The sequence below is a fragment of the Silene latifolia genome, chromosome 11 (assembly GCF_048544455.1).
Source record: "Silene latifolia isolate original U9 population chromosome 11, ASM4854445v1, whole genome shotgun sequence".
Classification (NCBI taxonomy): domain Eukaryota; kingdom Viridiplantae; phylum Streptophyta; class Magnoliopsida; order Caryophyllales; family Caryophyllaceae; genus Silene; species Silene latifolia.
Window position 1 is genome coordinate 66,796,387 of NC_133536.1, and position 24,910 is coordinate 66,821,296.

General features: G+C 37.6%; 1 long non-coding RNA gene and 1 other non-coding gene across 2 annotated transcripts in view; both read left to right on the plus strand.

Annotated features, from left to right (window-relative positions):
* The window catches only part of LOC141611717 (uncharacterized), a 176,436-nt gene that overhangs the window by 53,647 nt on the left and 97,879 nt on the right, over window positions 1-24,910 (plus strand). The window lies entirely within an intron of this gene.
* On the plus strand, window positions 18,406-18,512 carry LOC141615889 (small nucleolar RNA R71). The gene has a single exon (XR_012530277.1). It is a non-coding gene; the product is annotated as a small nucleolar RNA R71 (small nucleolar RNA).

Sequence of the window (24,910 nt, forward strand, 5' to 3'; positions counted from 1 at the left end):
TATCAATTACTCAAAATGTATTACCAACAAAATCTCAAAATATATCACCATGAATTAAACTTAACACGAAAATGAAAATCTTATCTCGAAGTACTCAAAATATGAGGTGTCACATTCTACCCTACTAAAAATAAACTTCGTCCCGAAGTTTGCAAACAATTGTTATTAAGGTACCATAAATTAATTCCTCCACTCAAACAAAATAAAATAAAATGAAATATAACTTTCTAAACCACCTAATATCTAGGTCTTCTTTCCTCCACTCTCCTGCATGGTAGTAGCTGCTGACTTCCCACCATGGCTTTGATCACCATGGTTGTTACAATTTTGATTAAAGTAGTTATTAAAACTCCTTTGGTTACTCCAACCTCCTGATTGTTGGTTTCTCCCAAAGCCTGACCTAGGTGTATGATAACTTCCATTCTGGTTCCCATTTTCAGGTCCTCTCCCATGTTCTCCCACTCTAGTTTTACACTCAAACCTCTTATGTCCAAATCCTCCACACTTGTGGCAAATCACTCCGACCTTTGTACCAAAGACTAGACCTCCCCTCGCACCACGACCTACTCCTCCATAAAACGCACCACTTGAGAAATAAGATTGAAACTGGTTGGTAGTCTGCTTCTTGCTCCCCCCTGCACTCTCGCTAACCGCCTCATTCTTCCTCTTTTCTCCCTTTCCTTTCTTCTCTTCCTTCTCCTTCTTCTCCTCCTTTAACATATCAGCAATCCTCTCAGCGTGCCCAGCTCTCTGGTAAACATCATCCATACTACTAGGTTGCCCAGCTGCCAACCTCTTCTTAATGTTAGTGGTCAATCCCTTCTCAAATCTCATCGCTAAAATCTCCTCACTAAAGTTCAAATCGGATACATACTCAGCCAATTCCATAAATCTATTATGATAGGTCTCCACAATCATCTCATCTGTCATTTTGAAAGAATCAAACTCAGCCCTCATCCTACTCCTAATATGCTCTGGTACAAACACATCCCTCATAGTCCCTTTAAAACCCTTCCATGAGATAAAAGGTTCACCACTCTCCCTCCAAGCTTCTCTCAAGACTTCCTTATTACGGGTCCACCATAATCCTGCCTTTCCTCTCAAATAATAAGCAGCTTGATCAACTTGCATCTCCACAGGACAGTTTAGTAACTCAAAAAGATTGTCAAACTCCCTATTCCAATCCCCAAGTAAAGATGGTTCCCCTAATCCGTCATATTTCGTCGGGTTGTGCCTTGCGATACTAGCACTCATCTTTGCTGGATCCTGCACCGACCCCTTAGCTTTCAGTGCCGCAGTCAAAGCCTCATTCATGGATATCAAACGATCAATCTCCTCTTGGGACATGGTAGAGGGTGTAGGTGTAGATCTCTTTGGAGGCATGGTTCTATAAAAGCAAAACAAGACAACATAAGTTTCTACCCGAGGAAGGATGGCTCAACATTTTTAAATATTCTATACTTACAAAACAAGGTTTGGTCAATTCTATCCTTTCTCACCCCACTTTAGGTCCTCCTATCATCACTCCTACCTCCCAATTATCATAAGTTAAGAATCGACAAAACATTTATATTAAACTTTTGGTAAACTCGCGTTTTTTTCGGAATCAAAGTCAAGCTGTAACTTTCAAAAATCACCATTAAATAACCGTTACATTCTACATTGAGTTTTTATACTTTCCAGAAAATATAAAGAGTTTTCAAATCATGAGAAAAAGAATAAAGTCCAAATCTCGAACAACCATTTTATAAAGATTTTTACAATTCAGTGGGTCCAAACAGAAACCGATCAGCAATTTGTCAAAACCTTGGGTCAACTTGTAAAAATCACTATTAATTGTCAAAAATTTACCTTGATACGCGCCTTATCAATTTGGACACATATTTGAATCTTTTAAACGGTGGAGTTGGAATTAAGCAAAAATATTAAGTAGGTATTAAATGATAAATTTTACAAAATTGTTTGTCGAAAACATAACTGCACAGGAACATTCTGACCACTGTCCACTAAATTATTTATTTCTCCCAAACCATAAAACTTTTAAACATGAAACCAACAGCATTGGTAAGCTAACTCACTGGGTTATCACTCATAAATATTTCAACCATGTATGATGAACGGAGGTCAAATGGCAACTAAATCTAATAGAGGTAAAATCTGACAGAATAAAGTTCAGCTCTAGGTTCCTTTCTACTAGGTCACAAGCCCTTATTAACACCCTTCTACTCCTATATCAACACAACTTGGTCGATAAACTTTCACACACGACTAGTATATACTCTAAAGTATTCATATCACAAGCTTAATAATTTCATAATATATTTTAAATAACATGGCTTTGGGATTCACACAACCGCATATCACTAGACATGATTCTACTATCACACAACGTTCAACCATATAATCAATATCAATTTATAATTACTTTCATGCTCATGATCAAAACAATTCAACATCAACTCTTCATTTCACTCATTCCACACCCCTTAAAATTAAGGTTACGTCCCGTAAACTCAGTCATCAATGAAAACAATATTCAAACAAAGCAACCAAAACTCCTACGACAAAATAAACAATATTAATTTTAAATTACCCCACTCTGTAATATCTCTCAAGGGAAACCGGTTCAAAACTGAAAGGGCCAGAAGTTTGGTGTGAGGGGGCCCCTAACTCATCCCAAGCCTTAAGTGGGCTCCTAACAGTTTCTATCCGGGTTCATTTTATTAGACACATCCTATGTTCATTATTATGTTCATTGGTTAGGCCTGAGGATCGTTTTGCTCTGATACCACTTTGTAACACCCCCATTTACTCAGGAGCCTTTAGCTAGACATTCTCAAGTAAATAGAACTGTTACCATCTCGGTTTCCCGAGGTAGTGAATAACAAAGTTCAACTCACCAAAGTACTTAACATTAAAAACTTAATGATTACATGTTTATTACAACTTAACCAACTAAAATTTAATATAAAATACAATACATCTCGCGGAATGGAAATAAATAAAGTGATGTAATGGTTCTAAGTGATCTAGACTTCAACTATGGTCCAAGTCGAGCTCTCATCCCAATGCTCCCAAGTCAGCTAATCTTTGGTACCTGTCAAATCTGCTCCCCATAAAACGGTTCACCGCAGGTGTTCACGAATACACAGTCAACCGCGAGGTTGAGTAGAAATAAATACTAACAACAAAAACATACGATAATAATTCCAATTTCCTTTTTACATTGCACAACTCCCTGACAACGTGCTCCTTCCTCTTACTTAGCACACTTAAGCCAAGTTCTACTCGTCACACTTATCATCCCGCCAATCCTTGGTCGGGGCAGCCTCAACCCGAAGGTGAGTAAACACATACTACATTACCAAAAAGGTAATGTCTGCCTCAACATATAGTTGAGTAATATCCACCAGATGGCCTGCAGACCAAATCCGGAGCCTGCCTCGAGTAAACACGATAAATATCGTCTGCCAGAATAAATCTGTTAATCTTACAACAATACTCCACCATAATATAACCAACAGCATATACAATATAATTCTCCCCTCAACAATTTCAATGATATCGACCAACACAATTCTCATATGATCAATTCACTTTAATATAAATCATCCAACAAACATTATCGAGTAAAAGTTGAGTAGGATTTATCCCTACCTGATATGCAATTCCAATTAATGCAAAGCAAGTCCAAATAATTAGGAAAGCGAATCCAATAAGCAATGTTCCTCAACAAACCCGTCACCTAATAATAATATTTATAATTTAATTACTAATTACTCGATTCACTTTTATAAATAAATAAATTAAACTAATTATAAAACTAGTTATATTAATTATATTATTACGTAGTTTAAATAATTATAAACGTGCGGTCAAACTCGTGTCGAACCCCATTTAAACCCGTTCTCAAACCCGTCTAACAAAATTGCAACCTACTAACAATAGTAATATTAATTAATAAAATAATAAATAAATTAAAATAACACACGCACCTAAACTATACTAAGGACTACGACATCCCGACGCCTAGCTACTACAACTACGCTAACTTGATTCCACTCGTATGCGAGCCACCCAACTCACCATGACCACCACTAAGCAACCCACTGAGTCGCTGCCAGTTCCCAGTACACACCACCACCTTTCACGGCGGCAACCCGCAACGACAACCAACAACACGACATACAACATACGAACCCGACTCAACTTAGACAAACTCACGGTTTCCACCATTAACACACAACGGACCCACCACTAATCACACCACCGCTACCCCACCTATCCATGGTGTCCACCACCCAAGACCACCACCATACTCGACCACAAATGACCTCCACACCAGAAAGCAACAATAGCAAAAACCATCAACCAACTCGCCTGCACCCATACAAATGACCTATTTACACGACTAACCACCTCTCAAACCACCATCCCTGACCACCAACGGACAACCCAGACTACCACCATCAATATCACCCAAAGCCGAGGTCATTATGGTCACGGTCTTAGTCGACACAAGGTGATCCCACGTCCAGTGCTGACACGGTTTGCAACAAACACTACACCCCGATTCGAATTCCGGCCAACCACCCACCAAGGCGGCACTTGACCACCCACGACCACCAAACATGGTCGACCCATTACCCCAAGTCAACCCAACCGGTTCCGAGTCAAGATTAGTCACAAATAAGGGTTAAAAACGTATGTTGAATCGTATGCAACAACCACCCATAAATCCGCCTGAAAAGCCCCTTTACCGAGGTCCCTGGTGGTCAACGATGGGTCCTGGTCGATCCCTGGTGGTCCACGGTCACGGTGACGGTCTCGGGTCTCTCAACGGTTCTCTAATTAACGAGTTATATTAGTCTTAAGGTGGGTATGTTATGAGACGATTAGAAATTTACCTTGTGACGATCTCACAATTTGCTAGTTCTTCTTCTCTTTTCACCTCTTTCTCTTATGTCAATTACTTGTGTTTTTATGATAAATAAGGTCTATTGTTGTAGGTTTGTTATCTATTTATATAGGTAGGTTAAGGTTATATGGAAATCAATTAGGAAAAATACGTAGTTACCATATTATTATTATTATTATTATTATTATTATTATTATTATTATTATTATTATTATTATTATTATTATTATTATTATTATTATTATTATTATTATTATTATTATTATTATTATTATTATTATTATTATTATTATTATTATTACTATACTAGCTAATGTTATTCGAGTAGTTCCCGAGCACACCACCCGGAAAGACATAGGTCCAATACTCAAGCCCAACTACGTTTTTGCTTTCTTATTTTATTCACTTAATTACCGTCTCATAACAACTATTATTATAAATACGATTATTACTAATTAACTAATTATTTGAGTTACATAAATTATTCACTTATCAACCTTTATAATTACGGGGTATTACACTCATATACTTTTCCAGCAATTCCAAACAACATTAAAAACCAACTATCATGCAACATGCCTATTCACAACACTTTATCATTTACCACATTCCTCATTCCATCACAATCATTTTGCAACATTTCTATACAACACATCATTCAACATACGTAATAGAATATTAGAAAACACATAGTGATCCCATGACACCTCCTAGTGACCGGTTCAAAATTGTAGGGCGAGTTTGCGACTTTAGGACGTCTCCCAAGTCTTTGCATTAGCTCCTACAACTTCTACCCGGCTTCATTTTAGTTTGACTCCCTATGTTCATTAGGTTCATTGGTTTCAGGTTTCAGGATCGTCGCTCTGATACCACTTTGTGACACCCCCATACTCCAAGTGCCTTACCAGGACCACTCCGGTATAGGAACGTCACCATCTCGGTTACCCGAGGTAATGATAATCATAAGACAATAAAGAAACGTACTTTAAACGTAAATATAGTTTAAGTGATCACATGTCTCAAACCAAAACTGTTAAATCAAATACAATCCAAAACCACAACTGTCTACTAGCAAAACTGAATAACTAAGGACATCGTCTGACACAGCGGAAGACTCTTCTAATAGCCAAGTGACGACTCATCCCAGCTAGCCCAAATGCATCATATCAAACCTGCTCAACAACTGCTCACCATCCCCGAATGGATCACCACAGTTTTACAAAATAAACAATGGGGTCAGTACTAATTACACAATACAAATCACAATAAACAAATGCCAAACAGCTCGTTCGTCACATCAAACCCCAGTCTCCATAATCAATCTCCACACAACTGACTACACACTAAAGTTTGTAGTCCTGCCAGAGTACCCATCGCAACAGATGCTCCACACCGCCAGTGGGGGATCGCAGCCGTACCCACCTAAGCCCCGCTCATCTCCATCGAGCGATAAACCCATGTTCATTAATGTGCACATCCCTTCTGTGGCGGGTTCCACAGAAGGCGAATCAAGGGCGTGAAGACACTCCCGCAAGTGACTCCACTCAGCCAGGGACGCACCCCGAAGATCACAGACAAGTACAACAACAATCAACGATCTTAATCAATAACCGTCACAAACACCAACAGCATGACAAATCAACAATAACAATGTAACCACTACACACATCATTTAATTAATACCGAGTAGGAAAACCCTACCTGGAACAGCAATCACCAAGATCGTCACAATCAGCAAATCAACATCGTCCTTCACTGAAATTACTTCCTATCAAACATACAATCACAAACTAACATCAACAATACTCCCCAAAACCCCCAAATCACCCAATTAGGGTTTAACCAACTTTAACAAAACAGTATAAAAATTATATGTAAAACTTACCCTCGACACAAGGATCACAACGGTGTAAAGAACGATGAATTCCGACACCTCTAGCTCCGGGATTTGCTAATGTTGCGATGACAAACAAACTACGTAAATCCTTTTCTCCTCACTTAGGTTTAGAATAGATAAAAGAAACTAAGAAAAGTGACGGACAACCTTTTATACTTATCTCGCATCATTAACAAAACCCGTCAAACTCAGCCCGTAAAACTCACTTACTCGATCGAGTAAGTCACTTACTCGATCGAGTGACCCTTACTCGATCGAGTGCCAAGCTTACTCGATCGAGTACCCATCAGGCAGACTACTGTTTTGCGTAAAAAAACATACTTACTCGACAGAGTAAGCCCCACTCGATAGAGTACCCTAAGAGTATTATAGTAACTGAAGAAACACACAAACACTAGTTACAACATACATACATCCAACACCACTTCCAATCACCCGTCACTCCACTGACTACCCGAAGGTCAAGTCCTGCCAGATTACGGCCGCAACCAGTAATCCACACCGCCGGTGGGGGACCGCAGCCGTTCCCACCTAAGGCCCGCTCATCTTTACCGAGCGCAAACCCATGTTCCTTAATGTGCACATCCTCTCTTGTGGCGGGTTCCACAAGGGGTGAATCAAGGGCGTGAAGTCAATCCCGCAAGTGACTCCACTCAGCCGAGGGCGCACCTTGCAAACTAGAGACAACCAACTAAAACCAATTTATACTACCAGCAACGACACCAGATCCAATTAGACTACACAACCGACATACTAAGCAATCAACAGTACTCAGTAGGAAAACCTACTTTTAGCCATCCGCAACAATACCGCATGTGACCATATTACGATAAGCAACCACCATAACCACTTATTACAAACATTATGACAAACTCTATTACTACTACAACCACCATAACCAAAACTAAGGAAGATTATGATGATGATGATGACTTACCTATACACAGCGTTCAGGCGACAAGACCGCTACCCGACTCATGCTTCCCATCCCCATGGTGTCTCAACTCACAAAGGGCTCCAAAGGATGAAGATTTGTTAAGGAGAGAGATGTGACGACAATTTGGTTTAGAAGAAATGAAATAAAAATGATTTTGGTTTCACGACTTCACGATTTATATTTTATCGCTGAACTTCAGTTACTCGATCGAGTATGGTACTTACTCAATCGAGTCGATCGAGTGGCCTCTACTCAATCGAGTCACAGAGCTCCTAGATCGAGTAGCCCCCGCTAGATCAAGCCTCCTAAACTCAAAGGTTACTATGTCGCAAGGATCAAACTACTAAGGCTTACAAAGGTCTAGACATGTGTCTAAGGTCAGTCAACAATGGTCAACGGGTCCCTAACAGGGCGGGTATTACAATATGTGTGTCTCATCCATTTCCATTGCATTTATATTGCGTCGTGAGTATTTGTATTATTGAGACTGACTTGTGTTGGTTCTGTGTCAAATTGTCACCTCCTTAATTGTGGTTGCCTGTGATGATCCATATGATATTTTCGGTTATATGGGGAGCAGTCAGATTGCAGGTTTTGGATTTGATGATGATCGGGATATGGGCAAAGCGATTTAATATTTGGAGTATAGTGGAGTAGTCACTCTAGAGTCGATATTGACCTTGTTAGAGTTGTTATCGTAGTCAAGTTTGTATAACGTATAATTCACATTGTGTAATTCGTTTTATGTTAAATCATTAAACTTGGACTTTAACAAATGTTACTTAATTGGAGTTTTGATGCACTAACTCGGTAAACTGAGATGGTGACACTCCTAATTACCTTGGCCGGGTATTGGGGGGTGTTACAAAGTGGTATCAGAGTGACGAGTTTGGAACCTGAACCAATGAACTCAATGAACCTAAGAGTGTCTAATAAAATGAACCCGGGATGAGTGCGATAGGAGGTTGGCTTTGGGTAAGAAGGCGCTCTGATTCCAAAATATTGACCTTATTTCCCTTAATCGATAAGCCATGGGGTTGTAATGAGTCCAGTTTTGCCATTCAAAAAATAAAAATTAGGATGTTTATTACACAAACAAAAGCAACAAATGACGATGAAAAGCAAGAAATAACGAACGTACGTAACGCTCATGGTCCCGGTAAAAGAGGTGAGTGTCCAAACTCAACTAACATCCCAGCGTCTAATCCACTATGGGCTAATTGCAATAAGTGACCCCTCAGGACTTGACCCCGTCGGCCAACCAATTCCTAAACACGAGAGGCGGCCTATACCATCTCTTCTTGCTCCGACGAGCCCGTACACCATGTTGAATTCCTGACTCCCCGACGCTGCCAAGGTCTCGTTCGACCTCATTACCTCCTTCTGGTTAACTAACTCTGGGTTAATTCTCCCCACAGGTTCGACGATGTGACCTGTTAGAAGAACTAAATTCAGTCAGAAATTCATAACTGTGATGGCATAAATTGAGCAAAAGCCAAATCTTAAATCAATCCTGTAAAGCAGATGGCGAACCGCCCGAGTAATATAGCAAACGTGGCACATTATCAAGCAAACCATCCAACACCAAATCGATTCATTTTTTCAAAGTAGGCCAAAAGGCCGATTCGAGTCTATTAAAATTGATACAACAATGTCATGTCTCAAAGGAATTTAGACGACATCTAGGTGATGAAAGCGAGACACAAGCCATTTTTGAGCTCAATTTGACAACATTTCGACACTTTAAGACCGTCTCAAACTCTTACTAAGGCTAAATTCAAAATCTCGCCCACATACACATGAAACATGTGCACATAGCAAACATTGCTCCCTACGACTATAATGCAATCCATTTTAGTATTTTAGTCGATCCTATCGGCTTAGTTTTTGAAATTAGGACGTTTTTACCCCCTAAAATCGCTTTTTTCAAGCATAAATCATGGGAACAGGGACGAGAATTCGATCAAATTATATCATTGCACTCCTAATAAGGTGTCTAATCAAATTTGTGCATCATTTTTGACAATAATCGATTGAAAGGGACCCCCCTCCCTCTTTTTCGGAAATTAGGCTTATAAACCCTATAAAATGGTTTAATTCGAGCAAAAAAAAGGAATTCGAGGAATAAAACACACTGTAACGCAAGAAATAGCGGACGCACGTAATCCTTGTGGTCCGGTAAGAGAGGTGAGTGTCCGAACTCAACTAATGTCCTAGCGTCTAATCTACTCTGGGATGATCGCAACAAGTGATCCCGCGAGACTTGACCCTGGCGGCCAACAAGTTCATGAACACGAGAGGCGTCCTATGTCGTCTCCTCTTGCTCCCACGAGCCCATGCACCACATTGAATTCCTAGCTCTCTGACGCTGCCAAGGTTTCATCCGGCCTCATTACCTCCTCCTCGGTCACTTAACTTTGGGTCGACTCTCCCCACATGCCCGACACCGTCACCTAATAAAAAATTCAAATTTCAGTCATAAATCCAGCACTATGACAGCATAAATTGAGCAAAAACCGAATCTGAAATCAATCCTGCAAAGCAAATGGCGAACCGCCCGAGAAATATAGCAAACATGGCACATTATCAAGCAAACCATCCAGCTCCAAATCGATTCATTTTTCAAGGTATTTGAAGGCCAAAAGGCCGATTCGAGTCCATTCAAATTGATACGATCATGTCATGTCTCAATGGAATCTAGACGACATCTAGGTGATACAAGCGAGACACATTTCATTTTTGAGCTCAATTTGACAACATTTCGACACTTTATGAACGTCTCACACTCTTATGAAGGCTAAATTCAAAATCTCGCCCATATACAATTGAAACATGTGCACATAGCAAAAATTGCTCCCTACGACTGTTATGCAATCCATTTTAGTCGTTAAGTCGATCCTATCGGCTTAGTCTTTGAAATTAGGACGGTTTTACGCCAAAAAATCACTTTTTTAAGCATAAATCACAAGAACGTGGACGAGAATTTGATCAACTTATATCACTGCACTCCTAATTAAGTGTCCAACCTAATTTATGCATAAATTTTGACAATATTTGATTGCCCCCCCCCCCCCCCAAATTTATCGGAAATGAAAGGTTTATAAACCCTATAAATTAATTTAATTTGAGCAAAAATAAAAGGAATTTGAGGAATAACGCACACCTTATGTTGCCATAACCAATTTGACAAGAAAACCCCCAGGTGCTTTCGTTCAATTGCAAGATTTTGAGAGGATTGATGACTTTTGTTTCGAAAATGTCAAATGAGCCACCGGGGACCTCGTGTTTGTTTTTGGCAAAATATTCGAAAGGCTCCATTTGCCTACAGGTGGCCTCGCGCCCCATCCATCTGTTTCCGAGGGCTTCGCACCTCTTCGACCTGTTCAGCGAGTTTCTTTAATTATTTGGGCTTTGGCCCATACATATCCATATACAGTCATGTACACTTCTTTTCCTATATTTTCCTCACAAACCCACATAATATTTCCAATTATAATTTTCTCTTTCCGGCTTACGTTTGGATTTCCAAGCGTAGTTGATATTCCCAAACATTGAGCAAATTTATCCAAATTCCCAAGCAAGTTCCGGTTTTTGAAAGGAAGTCCAACATAAATCCCCAGCAACTAGATAATTAAGATATTTCTTGAGCAGCTTATTAACCTAGCCTGCTCTCGAAATCAACAGAAATATTCTTCCCCGACTTCAAGTCTCCCATCACGAACATAAACACCTTAACACGAGCATGAACACCCAATCACCCAAGCACCTGATTTCGAGCAAAGTGCTTATAGTAACCCGGAAGACCTTCAGGTACGTTATTTTCTTATGGTTTGACGTGCCTCCTTATACAAGTCTAATTGTTTATAAACGACCCGACGGGATGGTCTAATGTTGTAGTCTTCGTTTGACCTGGGGTTATACTTTGACTTTAGCCTTGTCCAAGCCTTAGTCAAAGTTGGGGTCTGTAGATATCTGGTATCTGTTGGCTTCCAAAAGACACCCAATGATGATCGGATTACATGTATTTGATATAGGTGCGTAGAGTAGATGTAAAAAGTTGACCCGTCACCGTCTTAACATAACCTCAATACGATGAGATGCACCCTCTGGGCCCATTATTTTTTCTCGCTCAAGCCCAAAAGGAGAAGACATTGTTACTAAATGGTGGTTGGAATCTATTATGAGTTTCTCATGATCTCCTTATTTTTTCTTTGTGGAACAATTTTCCTCACATTTCATGGGGTGTTACAGTAGACATTTTAAAGACGGTTCTTCGCGAAACTCCGAAATGAATTTTAATATATGGAATGTTTTCTGGACGTTGCAAGCTTCAAAATGACACTAATTAGAGTCAAAATCGACTTCGGCCCAAAATCCACTCCGAAATCCGAGTCAGCCCGAGTCAAGAATGCAAAATATCCCCTAAATGTCGTTATAATGTCGACATTATTGGAAGATACTACTCAAATCACAATAGTATTTCATTAACATACACTATGCACTACTAATTTTTTTCCAAGTGTTTGACAAGTAGCTTATTTGCCAAAATAAGCCAACTGAAATGAAAAGTTACATAGGGTAACATTTGATAAATAAGCTATTGTTTTTATATTATCTCTCTTTTACACTTCAACTAGTTTTGTTACCCGTGCAATGCACGGGGTAGGTATAAGTTTTCTTTCTAAAATTTAGGCGTTTTTCTAATACTCAAAAGTGAACACTAATGTTTAATTGAAACTAAATCATTATATAGTAGTACAAGACGATAATTATGGATTGTGTTTGAAACATAAATAGTTTGAACTACGAAGATAAATATGAGAAAGTGAAATAAATTACCTTAATATGAACAAAATAGTTAACCAAAACATGTTCTCCAAACTTTAAAACATTGATATGTGACACAAAATACATTTTTTTTTTGTTTTTATCTACTAATAAAATGATACACCAATAACTTATCAGTTTCTACTTTAAGTTTTTACCTTTAATTTTTACTTTACTCTTGTGCCTTTTCCGACTGTCTTCCTTCTTCAATCTACTTGCATGATGCTCTACCATATCTACATTCATGTGTCTTTGATGATGTTGTAGAGTTAATATACAAGTTTTATTGACCAAAAGAGAAAACATCAACATAACAAACATTTAACAAAAGAATCAAAGAATTTTCACATGTAGACCATTTAAAGTAACCCAAGTGAATAGTAAGAATTCAAATAGAAAAGCAAACGATTCATAATGATGAACAACATAATAAATTAAAGGGTTACTTTATAGGAATAATCCAAACTAAGCCTATTATTCTCATATTAATCCAATCTAGTGTTTAACTGAGAATAATCCAAACTTTGACATTATTTAACTTGTACTGAACTGAACCCTTAATTTACCTATTAGCACCGGTTTTCCAACCGGTGACTTTGTGGGTCCATTTCTTTTCTATTTTTTCTGGTTTTCTATTTTTTTTTCATTCTTCAGCTGCTTCTTATTTTGCCTTCTTCCTTCTTAATTTCTTCATTCTCTCCAACTTCTTCCTTTTCTTCATTACTTAAGTTCACTGTCAGGGAGTAGTTACTGTATATTCATCCTACTATCCGAGAGCCTCTACCTTTTTTATTCCTATCTCTCTCTATTCTTGCTCCTTTTAGTGCACCCACTATGAACATTTCCTTTCCCACTAATCTCTGCCATTATTCTCCAATCTCCTCGACTTTTAAACTCCCGGCCATATTAATAGTTCATCAAAAATTCTGCCTTTTTCTCATTTCCATTTTTTATTTATTCAGTTTTATGTATCTTTTCAATTTTTTTCTTTTTCATTCAACCAAAAACCCTCCTCGATAATTTACCATTTCCACAAATTCAAGAATAAGACTGTCTTCTGTATTATTTAAATACTCATTTATAAGACGGTTTTACCCAACAATTACTAACCGCTTTCTCTTGCAAAGAACCAATCTTTTTCCTAAAACCCATATCTAAAAACCTCAAATTTAACTCCCCTCTTCCAAAAAAAATCAAAACTTGAAACATAACCATGTTTAAATCAACTCTATAGTTCCTAAAACCCTTGATTTTTCCCCAAATCTTTCAAAAATGGGTGCAATAAACTTAAATCAGAGAAATCTGATTCAAAGTATAGTAGAAACATTGGGGTTGCACTATGTTGTTTTGCTGAAGATAACACTAATACTGAACTTGATACGGTTGAAGGAACAAATCAATCTGGGGGAAATTAATTTAGGTGTTTTGCTTGATTAGGGAAAATTAATATGTTGTCCGTTGTTTTTGTTTGTGTATAAAATGGAGTACTTCACAGATTAAATAAGGGTTAAAGTCAAAAGAAACCGGTTATATAGGTTTCCCTTCCATCAGTTCAGTACAAGTTAAATGATGTCAAAGTTTGGATTATTCTTAGTTAAACATTAATTTGTATTAATATGAGAATAGAAGGCTTAGTTTGGATTATTCCTATGAAATAACCCTAAATTAAAATATACTTTATCATATTACAAAACAACAACAACAACAATAACAATTTCATATAGGGGATGTTAATTTCATTTTTACATACCATATGTCCATACTCACCATAATCAAATACAATATCCAACCATGAAATATAGTATATAATTTGGAAATTCATGAGCAATAGATATTAAACAGATGATTGGTGAATGGAAACTATTAGTTTTATATCCATTACACAACCATTAATTTTCATTTTTTCATTTTCTCATTTTCCTTTTCATTTATTTTGTGAGTTATGAGTATTATTAAATAAGATAATTGATTAGCGAGGAGTTCAAGAGGTAAATTAAATAGGAAAAAATGTTAATGACAATCGCGGGGGTTCTATTGCCTTGTTTTTAGATGCATGAATAGTTTTTCACGTAAGTAAATTGGACTAATGTGAAAATTATTATTATTATTATTATTATTATTATTATTATTATTATTATTATTATTTTTATTTTTATTTTTATTATTACTATTATTATTATTAATATTATTATTATTATTATTATTATTATTATTATTATTATTATTGTTATTATTATTATTATTATTATTATTATTATTATTATTATTATTATTATTATTATTATTATTATTATTATTATTATTATTATTATTATTATTATTATTATTATTATTATTATTATTATTATTATTATTATTATTATTATTATTATTATTGATCTTAAATAGTCGTTGAAATAAAATGTCATACTTTTACTTTTAGGAATGTTATTAAACTACAGAATTATTTTTATTTTTAATTAAAAAAGTTTGTATTTCAGGAAAGTAAAATACAACAATTTATATAAAAAAATATACAACACTTTCTAATGAGTCATATTTATATACATTTATATGCCTCCCCTTAGTTACTTTTGATACGGTTTTCGTGCTAAATTACATTGTTTATATGCCATTTATATTAGAATGTTGTTACTTCCGCTTTCTAGTGTTTAATGCAGGAATGATGCATTTGTGGAGCAAAAGAATGAATTGTAGCACCACGGACATGGCATGAGGGAATACTTGAAGTATAGCACGGAAATATAGAAGAATAAAGAAAGAGAATTGGAGAAGATTAGATGAAGAAAAGTACTGAAGCAAGGAGTACTCGACCGAGTCCTCTTAAACTCGATCGAGTATGCATAGACTCGATCGAGTATACAGTGATGTGATGACTTTTCGTGCACGTTTCCTAAATTGGTTTATGTTTAGTATAAATACCCAATTCGTGCCCTATTGTATTTTTACTCCTTTTTTTTTATCTAGTTACGCCACTTTACAATAAAAACTCTCAAAAACCCTTAATTTAGTTTTTTTTTATCGCGCGGATTCTGCAGGAGAGGAGCGTCTTTCAGCTGGAGACGAGCGTCTTTCCCTTGGGACGCTCGGATTGTAAGACAGTGTGAAACTTTAAATTTTGAAGCAGCCAGGACGCGCAGATTTCCACTGAGATGAGCGTCTTCTCCTGGGGACGCTCGGATTCATAGTCAGTATGGATTCTTCAATTTCCAGTTCTTCCAAGACGAGCGGGTAGGTGCCAGGACGCTCGGATCACTTCCAAGACGAGCGGACGCTCGGATCTTCTCCTACACCCACGGGTTCAGTTTCACCCGTGAGTATTCTTCATTTCTGATGTCATTCTTCTTCATTCCTTTGTTCAACATTGTGGGTGCACTATGAAGGCTCTGATAGCCTAGGCAATTGCTATCCCCACACTAAAGCAAACACTACACATCAAAACACATTAAAATCCTCCCTCACTTTCTCTCTTAATAATAGTCTTGATCAAAGTATGGAAATGTAAATCCAAAATTGACAAAAATGCAATACAAGAAATAAAATGCAAGTTAAAGGGTTAGAATATTTACAAATGGTGGTTTAGGGAGGACTCCACCAAACTCTCATTCTTGGATGAGATGTCAAGGGGGCATAGCCAAGGTGTTGTTGATGTTGCTCAACACCTTGTAGAAGTAATCGAAGGCTTGTTCATTTTCATTATAAAGATCTTCAATAGACCTTTGCACATTGTGTTCTTCATTGTGGTGACTTGAGTGAATATAGTTACCAAAGCCTTGGTCTAAGGTCATAGCATTGCCAATGTAAGGATTGACTAATCCTTAAAATTCATCATCCCATAGACCACATACTTCACTAGCTTTCTTCCCAATGGTATCATGAGTTGATGAAAACAACTCCTCTTTCTTGTTGTTATGGCCAATGAGGCCTTCTTCTTCTCTTGTCATGATTGGTGGTGAGCTATTCAAGTTCTCATTTCTTTGAAAATTTTCTTGCTCTTTGGATGGAGCATCTTGAAAGTTATCCACCTTCTTCTTCCACATGGGTGGTGATTCGTTACCCATAGCTTGATCTTTGCATTGAGATGCCGACTTCTTCCTATCACTTTCTCGGCTATAATGATCGATCATGAAACATGGCTCATGTAGTCGGGGAGCTCTCATTGTTTTGTCAAGGTTAAAAGTGATTGTCTCATCTCCCACTTTAAGTGTGAGTTCTCCATGCTTTTCATCAATTACCGCTCCCGCGGTATGCAATAATGGTCTTCCTAAAATGATAGGAATGTTGGAATCCTCCTCCATGTCAACGATAACAAAGTCCACCGGGATGAAGAACTTGACAATTCTTACGGGCACATCCTCCCATACCTCTAAAGGTGTCTTCGTTGATCGATCCGCCATTTGAAGCGTAATGTTAGTGCACTTGAGCTCTCCTATTCCTAGCCTTTTTCACACCGAGTATGGCATGACACTCACACTTGCTCCAAGGTCACATAAAGCTTTGTTGATTGTAGTGTCGCCAATGGTGCATGGAATAGAGAAGCTTCCCGGATCTTTGAGTTTTGGAGGGGAACTTCCTTGTACAATAACACTACTCACTTTAGTAAATGCAATAGTCTCTAGCTTTCGGATGGATTTCTTCTTGGTAAGAATATCTTTCATGTACTTTGCATAGGCCGGAACATGATTAATCAATTATGTGAATGGGATTGAGACTTCTAAGTTCTTCACAATCTCCATGAACTTTCCAAGTTGTTCATCAAACTTAGGCTTAGCTTGACGACTTGGAAATGGAAGTCTAATCACAATAGGCTCTTTCTCTTTAGCCTTCTCTTCATTTTTATTCTTTGAAACTTCTTGGATGGTGGGTTCTTCTTCTTCCTTAGAGTTCTCAACTCTTTGCTTGTCACTAGACTCCACAACGTCTTCATCAATTGGCTTCTTCGGTCCTTCATACCTTGTACCACTCCTCAAGTGGATGGCACTAACCGACTCATGTCTTGGGGGATTACTTTGAGGTGGTAATTGCCCCTTTTGTCTTTGAGAGCTAGAAGATGCTAATTGAGTCATTTGGGTTTCCAACATCTTCGTTTGGGCTAGTATGTTGTTGATGGTGATGTCTTTTGCTTGGCTATCTTTTTGCATTTGAGTAAAAAATTCTTGTTGATTCTTTTGTATTTGGAGGACCGCATTTTGAACATCAAAGCCTTGGTCATTTGTTTGATTGTATGAAGGTTGATTTTGATAATTTTGGCTTTGGTTGTAAAAGGGTCTTTGAGCTTGATTTCTCATTGGAGGTGGGGCGTATGTTGGTTGAGGGTTTTGAACATTTTGGCTTTTGTATGAAAGATTGGGATGGAATTTGGTATTCTCATTGTAGTAGTTTGAATAAGGGGTACCATTCTTGTATGCTTGGAAAGCATTCACTTGTTCACCTACATTCACTTTGGTCATGTCCCAAAGTTCCACAACTCTCACATACTCCACTAGGAATTGAGGATGATGCCACCATAGCATAACATGTTGTTTGGGTGATTTGGAAGCTTCATCAAGCTTAGCCATGGCCTTCTCAAACTTCAAATTGATGGTGTCAATATGAGCACTTAGTTGAGCACCCAATTGTGTGATGGAATCTACCTCATGCTTTCCTCCTCTAGTAGCCTTCCGAGGTCTACTATATTGCGAATTATGAACCGCCATCTCTTCAATTTTGTCCCATGTTTGATTGTCATCAACTTCGACAAACATCCCATTTGATCCCATGTTGAGGATATTGCGAGAATCTTCATAAAGACCATTCCAAAATTGTTGCACAAGGAACCACTCGCTAAGTCCATGGTGTGGACAAGAACGACAAGTGTCCTTAAATCTCTCCCATGCTTCATACAATGATTCCTCATCTCTTTGTTTGAACCCGGTGATTTGGGCTCTCAACATATTAGTCTTCTCCGGAGGATAGAATTTCTTGTAGAAAGCAAGTGCCAACTTCTTCCATGAATCAATACCAAGAGTAGCCTTGTCTAGGCTCTTTAACCATTGCTTTGCGGTACTAATCAAAGAAAAAGGAAATAATACCCATCGGATTTGATCTTGAGTAACTCCGGTTTGAGAAATCGCATCACAATAGTCACAAAAAGTCTCCATATGTGAATGAGGGTCTTCACTAGGCATCCCTCCAAATTGACTTCTCTCAACTAGTTGTATGAATGCGGATTTTGCAATGAAATTGCCGGTTAAGTGTTGTGGTGTAGGAGTACCATTTGGTAGGTTCTCCTCGGTTGGTACGGAATGTGATGAAAATTTAGGCATTATCGGTTTTTGTGGTGGGTTTTGTATTGGGTTGTCTTCTCCTTCTCTTGCAAAAGGGTTGGTAAACTCAATGTTATTTGGTTGAATGTCCACAATCCCACCAATACCTACAACTCCTGAAGTACCTCTAGCAACTCTTCTATTGTTGGTTAAGGTCCTTTCAATTTCGAAATCAATAGGCAATAGATTACCTTGTGATCTCCTAGTCATGCAAAATATCAAACAACTCGAAAACAATTAGAACAACCTTGAGGAGTTTTACTTTCCCAAGGTAAAGAAAGACACAACTAAAAACAATTAATGAAAAATCAAATCAAGTTAACACCGTCCCCGGCAACGGCGCCATTTTTGGTCCGGTTAAAACTCGTCGTCAAAAGCTACCAACCAAAACAATATTTATAACTTTACAAACTACTCTTAGTAAAGAGGCAAGTAAAGGTCGGATCCGAAGGAACGGGTATTGATGTAGGATTTTCAATTGTAAATGGTCGTGTCTTAGGGTGTCACAATTTGGGGTTGAGGTAGGAGATCAACTAAAACTAATCAACAATAAAAACAAGTGCAAGGTAAATAAAATGAGATGTACACAATTGATTAAAAGTACTAGGGTGTCATGGGTTCATAAGGGATTCATGGGAGTTGATCAAACAAACATGTTCTCAATTATAAGCAAGCACTTATTATTGTGATGGGATCGAGTTGGTGTATAAGCTTACAATCCGTATGAAGGTTTGGGTCCCGGAGCCGAATCGATTAGATTGTACAACACCTACAAGTCGACTTAATCCTTCCTATTCAAATATATACATGGTGTAATGAGGCTCGAGTTGGTGTATAAGCTTACAAGCCTCATTGAAAAGATAGGTGATGGATCAAAAAATGCAAGGATTCATAGGCTCATATTTCATCAAACATAACATGTGCATAAGTTGAAATCACAACAAGCAAGCAAATAAATAGTGAAAACATATTAGATTAAGCATGAATCATTCCCCATGTTGGTTTCCCCTAATTCCCCATTAACCCTAGCTAAGGAAACTACTCACTCATTATCAAGTTTATCATGCCAACAAGGTTGTCAATCAAACTAACAAGACTAAACATGATGAATAAATGAAAATAATTAACAATATTTAAAACAAGGGTAAAGAAAATTATACCTATGGAGATTCCAAAATAATAATGCTAAGAATAATAGAAGTACTTGATGATTGATGGAAGGTTGTCAATCTCCCAATAAACCCAAATGATCTTCTAATTACCCAAAATAAATGATGAACAATAGAGAAATTAAGAAAAGATTAAGATATGATTAATATTGATAAATTGTATTACAACTAATTTAGAACTAATTAGAGAGTATTAAGAAGTAATTAAGAGGTACTAAAAATTGATTAGGAATTGATGCTAATCTAGGTAATACAATAGGGTATTTATACTAAAGATTAAGTAAAAAAATTAGGGTTACTAAGGGCTTAAATGACTATTAAGACCCTAAGAAAAGTTGATGAAATGCTCCTCTTGAAGGAAATGAGCATATCCCTCTTGCTGGTCCCGTGTCAATCTGCTCGTCCCGTGCTGAGGCACGGTTGGTACTGCCTTGTGATCCGCTCGGATCACTGGGGAGACGCTCGGATCAGGGTGCTGTGGGACGCTCGTCTTGGGCACAATATGCTCGGATCTTGCTGCTCAGAGACGCCCGGATTGTGCACAATCCGCTCGGATCCTGGGACAGACATCTTCTCTTCTTTTCCTCCTTCACAATCCGCAAGGATCATTTCGGGGATGCAAGGATCTTTTCATAATTGCCCATTTCACTTTATTATCTACATATGCCTTCTAGTATTGTCTTCTTTGTGATGCTTGGTCATTGGATGCGATCAATTTAGCTCCATTCCGCCTCATAAATGCAAGGTTAGCACTCCTTTCCTACCAAGGGGACAAAACCTCAAAGAATATGCAAAATGGGAAACTAAAGATAGTTAATGACCCAATTATGTGCTATAAAGCATAGGAACGAGGTTAATTCGGGGACTAAATGTGCTCAAATGTGAGTCACATCATTATTGTTGTTATTTCTTCCAGTATGCGTAGCTAATTCCGTTATCTAAGGTGAAAGGGGATCTAGGTTATTAGAAAAGGGGTTAATTAATGAATTGATTGTTAAATTGCTCTTAATTATTGTTCAATTGTTGTCTTACATCTAGTTAATTACTTACTGATTAGAGTTGGTTAATTAGTCTAGGATCTTGCGAACTATGATTTTCACCGATCGGTTTAAGACTAGTATAGGCCGCGACAATTGAATAGACTGACTTAATGATAGAGACCGCATGTTAAGTTTAGTTCTAAAGGATATACTAGAATCGACCGATCTTGTGGCCTTAAACAATAAATTGCTCAATCAATGAATTAAATCTCACCTCTGGATGACTCTCTAGTGAACCAATCCCTAAACTTTTTAATATTATTGAATTCGTCTTATTTAATTTATTGCAATTAGTTTATAGGAATCAATCAAACAACCCTTCAAGAGACGGTTACTTTAAGGCGGACTTAAATATCAACAAACTAGAACAATTACCTCGCCTCCCTGTGGATTCGACCCTTCTTACCGCTAGCTATTTGTTAGTAGTAATTTAGGTTTATTTTGGTATAGGTGACACGACTAAATCCTTCTCACTTTCCAACCTGTTAGAAATCTATATCTCATTACTTTACATATTCATATATGTGATGAATTAATTTAGTCATAAAATTAAATATTGATCTTATGCATGCAAACATAAATAAATAAAGAGAAGAAATCGTTTTCCTCACATTAAAAATTCGGATCAAAGGGCACAAGTAAGATCTCCTTCTTACTTGTTCTTGAGCTTTCCTTATATGGATGAACAAAGATTCAAAGGTAGAATCTCTCCCAAAGATGAATACCCAAGATAACCCCTTAATAGATTAATATTACTTGTTCTAGAATAATAATAATCTTACTAAAATTGACCCAAAATATATATTTTGTACTCTATTATTTCGGTAAATAGAGGAAAGAATTTTGGAGTTTTTATCTCTCTAATTTTATGAGATGTAGAGATGAAATTTTATTTCTTATTCTAGAAATAATTGTGTGTAGTATGAATGAAATTTAGAGAGGAAAAACTCTCTAAATTGGTCTTAGAAAACCGGTGGGAGGAGGGATTGGGGAGCCAATGCATGGGCATAATTCTCTAATCAAGAAATAGGCATGCAAGGCTAGGTGTTGGAAGTGTAATCATGTTGTTTCTACTCAATTAATTAAACATAATTTAAACACCATACTCCCTCCAATATTTCGGTCTATATGGGATAAAATGGATTCCATTTTATCTTTGTCAATTTGTCAATTTGTCACATGTCACAAGTCATGTAAAATTGTCATGTATTTTTAACGTATTAAAAATCAACGTATTAATAAAATACGTCATGTACAAAATCGACTTAGTAATTCACAATTACTTGTACCAAAACACTTTACCAATTATAAATTACAACATCTTGTATTTATGACAAATTATTCATTCAGTTCAATTGTTTCCGTAAACAATAATTTCATCTAAGCAATAAAACAATTCGATTACTTAGACCGTGTCTAATTTAATCAAATTACAACGAGACACGTAAATATTACTCCCAAAATCGTCCGTCAATTTTAAGCAATTTAATTAACTCGTATCATCATGCGATCAATCAAATATTCAATTAAGAGTGTTACCCTTTAGGTATGACCTAAGGGGATCAACTGATCACCACCGTCGCACGACAGTAATGTCAAACTCTAGTCAGCCAATCATTACCGATATGTGTGAACCAGTTGACTGTAAAAATTACATCCCACATGTATTCTTAAAATGAGACTTAAACATGTGATCATCATGATCGACAGTTGTGATCGCATTATTGTCGGAGGACACAATTCCAACAATCTCCCACTTGTCCTCGACAAGTGTGCGTCACCAATTCTCTTGTCCTATTACTATCTCCCACTCAATGCAAGGTGTCTTTCAGGTCGTACTTGCAAGTGATCATATCGAGAGTGGTTTCCTCGATCTGGAGAACAACTGATTGACCGGAATCATCCACCATGGATACCTTCCGAGCGTGGCCACGCATTTCCAGTTCATTACTCCTCGAGTGGCCCTGAGATATTGTTATAACCCTGACTAGGGGTAGACAATTTCTATCGCACTCATTCCCTTCAACTAGCCACAGCCATCATAGCCCAAAATATGCCCATTTGACCCCATTTACGAAGGTCGTAGTAACACAAATCAAAGTTAATCTGAAACTGTGCCATCTTAGGCGAACAGTCTTTAGTCAAAAGAATCGACTGATTAGAATACTATAGTAGCTCTCGCCACGACCAGGCTATATAAATTTGCCAGAACTCTAAAAGCGGTCATAAGGCCCGACAAAATGTTCCTAACAGTCTGCCTATGTGATCGACTAATCATCTCACATGACTTCATGGCACTTGAACTTGCCATCAATCGCATCACACTTTAGTCACTTCGAGACGTCACCTCATGTAAGTGACTATGGGAGAATACTATGTTAATCCGTGTTCACTTTAACGGGGTTCAATTTGTCACTACAACCTGTTTGGATGTAACAATGTATAAAGAAAAGATAAAAGATAAATGTGATTATGAACATGAACAAAAACAACACTTTTATTTCATTTCAAAATGTAACAAAAACTTGGTACACGTTGAAGTCCCATGGACGCAACATGTTCATCATGCTTGGCCTGCGATAAAGGCTTGGTGAGCGGATCGGCTATGTTGTCATCCGTCCCAACCTTACATATCGCAATTTCCTTTCTTTCAATGAAATCTCTAATTACATGATATTTTCTAAGTACATGTCTAGATCTATTACTAGACTTAGGCTCTTTAGCTTGGAAGATCGTCCCACTATTATCACAATAGAGAGTGATGGGATCATTGGCGGTAGGTACTACTCTTAGACCTTCCGTGAATTGCCTGATCCACACAGCTTCCTTGGCAGCTTCGATCTGCAATGTACTCACCTCCGTTGTTGAATCCGCAGTCACAGATTCCTTGAAGCTTCTCCAGCTAACGGCACCACCATTGAGCATGAAAACGAAACCAGCTTGTGATTTCATGTCATCTCTATCCGTTTGAAAACTCGAGTCCGTGTATCCATTAACACGTAGCTCGGTGTCTCCTCCAAACACTAAGATAGAATCCTTAGTTCTTCTCAAGTACTTAAGGATGTTCTTGACGGCTATCCAGTGACTCTCACCTAGATTTCCTTGATATCTACTCGTCATGCTCAAGGCATACGAGACATCAGGACGTGTGCATATCATGGCGTACATGATTGATCCAACAGCGGAAGCATAGGGGTCATCTTCATGCATTCAACATCATGGGGTTCGGAGGGAGATTGAGACTTGCTCAATATAGTCCCAGTTACAATAGGTACCAAACCCCTTTTTGATTTGTCCATGCTGAACCGTCGAAGAATCTTATCAACATAAGACTCTTGACTTAGTGCCAATATCCTCTTGGATCTATCTCTATGGATCCGGATACCTAATATGCATTGTGCTTCTCCTAAATCCTTCATTTGGAAGTGGTTACCTAACCACTTCTTAACAGAAGATAACATCGGAATATCATTTCCAATGAGTAGTATGTCATCGACATACAAGATTAGGAACACAACATTGCTCCCACTAAATTTCATGTATAAACATGGTTCCTCAACACTTCGAGTGAAACCATTCTCTTTTATAACATGATCGAATCGATGATTCCAACTTCTAGATGCTTGCTTAAGACCATAAATGGATCTCTTAAGTTTGCACACTTTGTTAGGATTCTTAGAATCAACAAAACCTTCGGGTTGTAGCATGTACACTTCCTCTTGTAAATGCCCATTTAGAAAAGCGGTTTTGACATCCATTTGCCATATTTCATAATCATGAAATGCGGCAATCGCTAACAAAATCCGTATGGATCTTA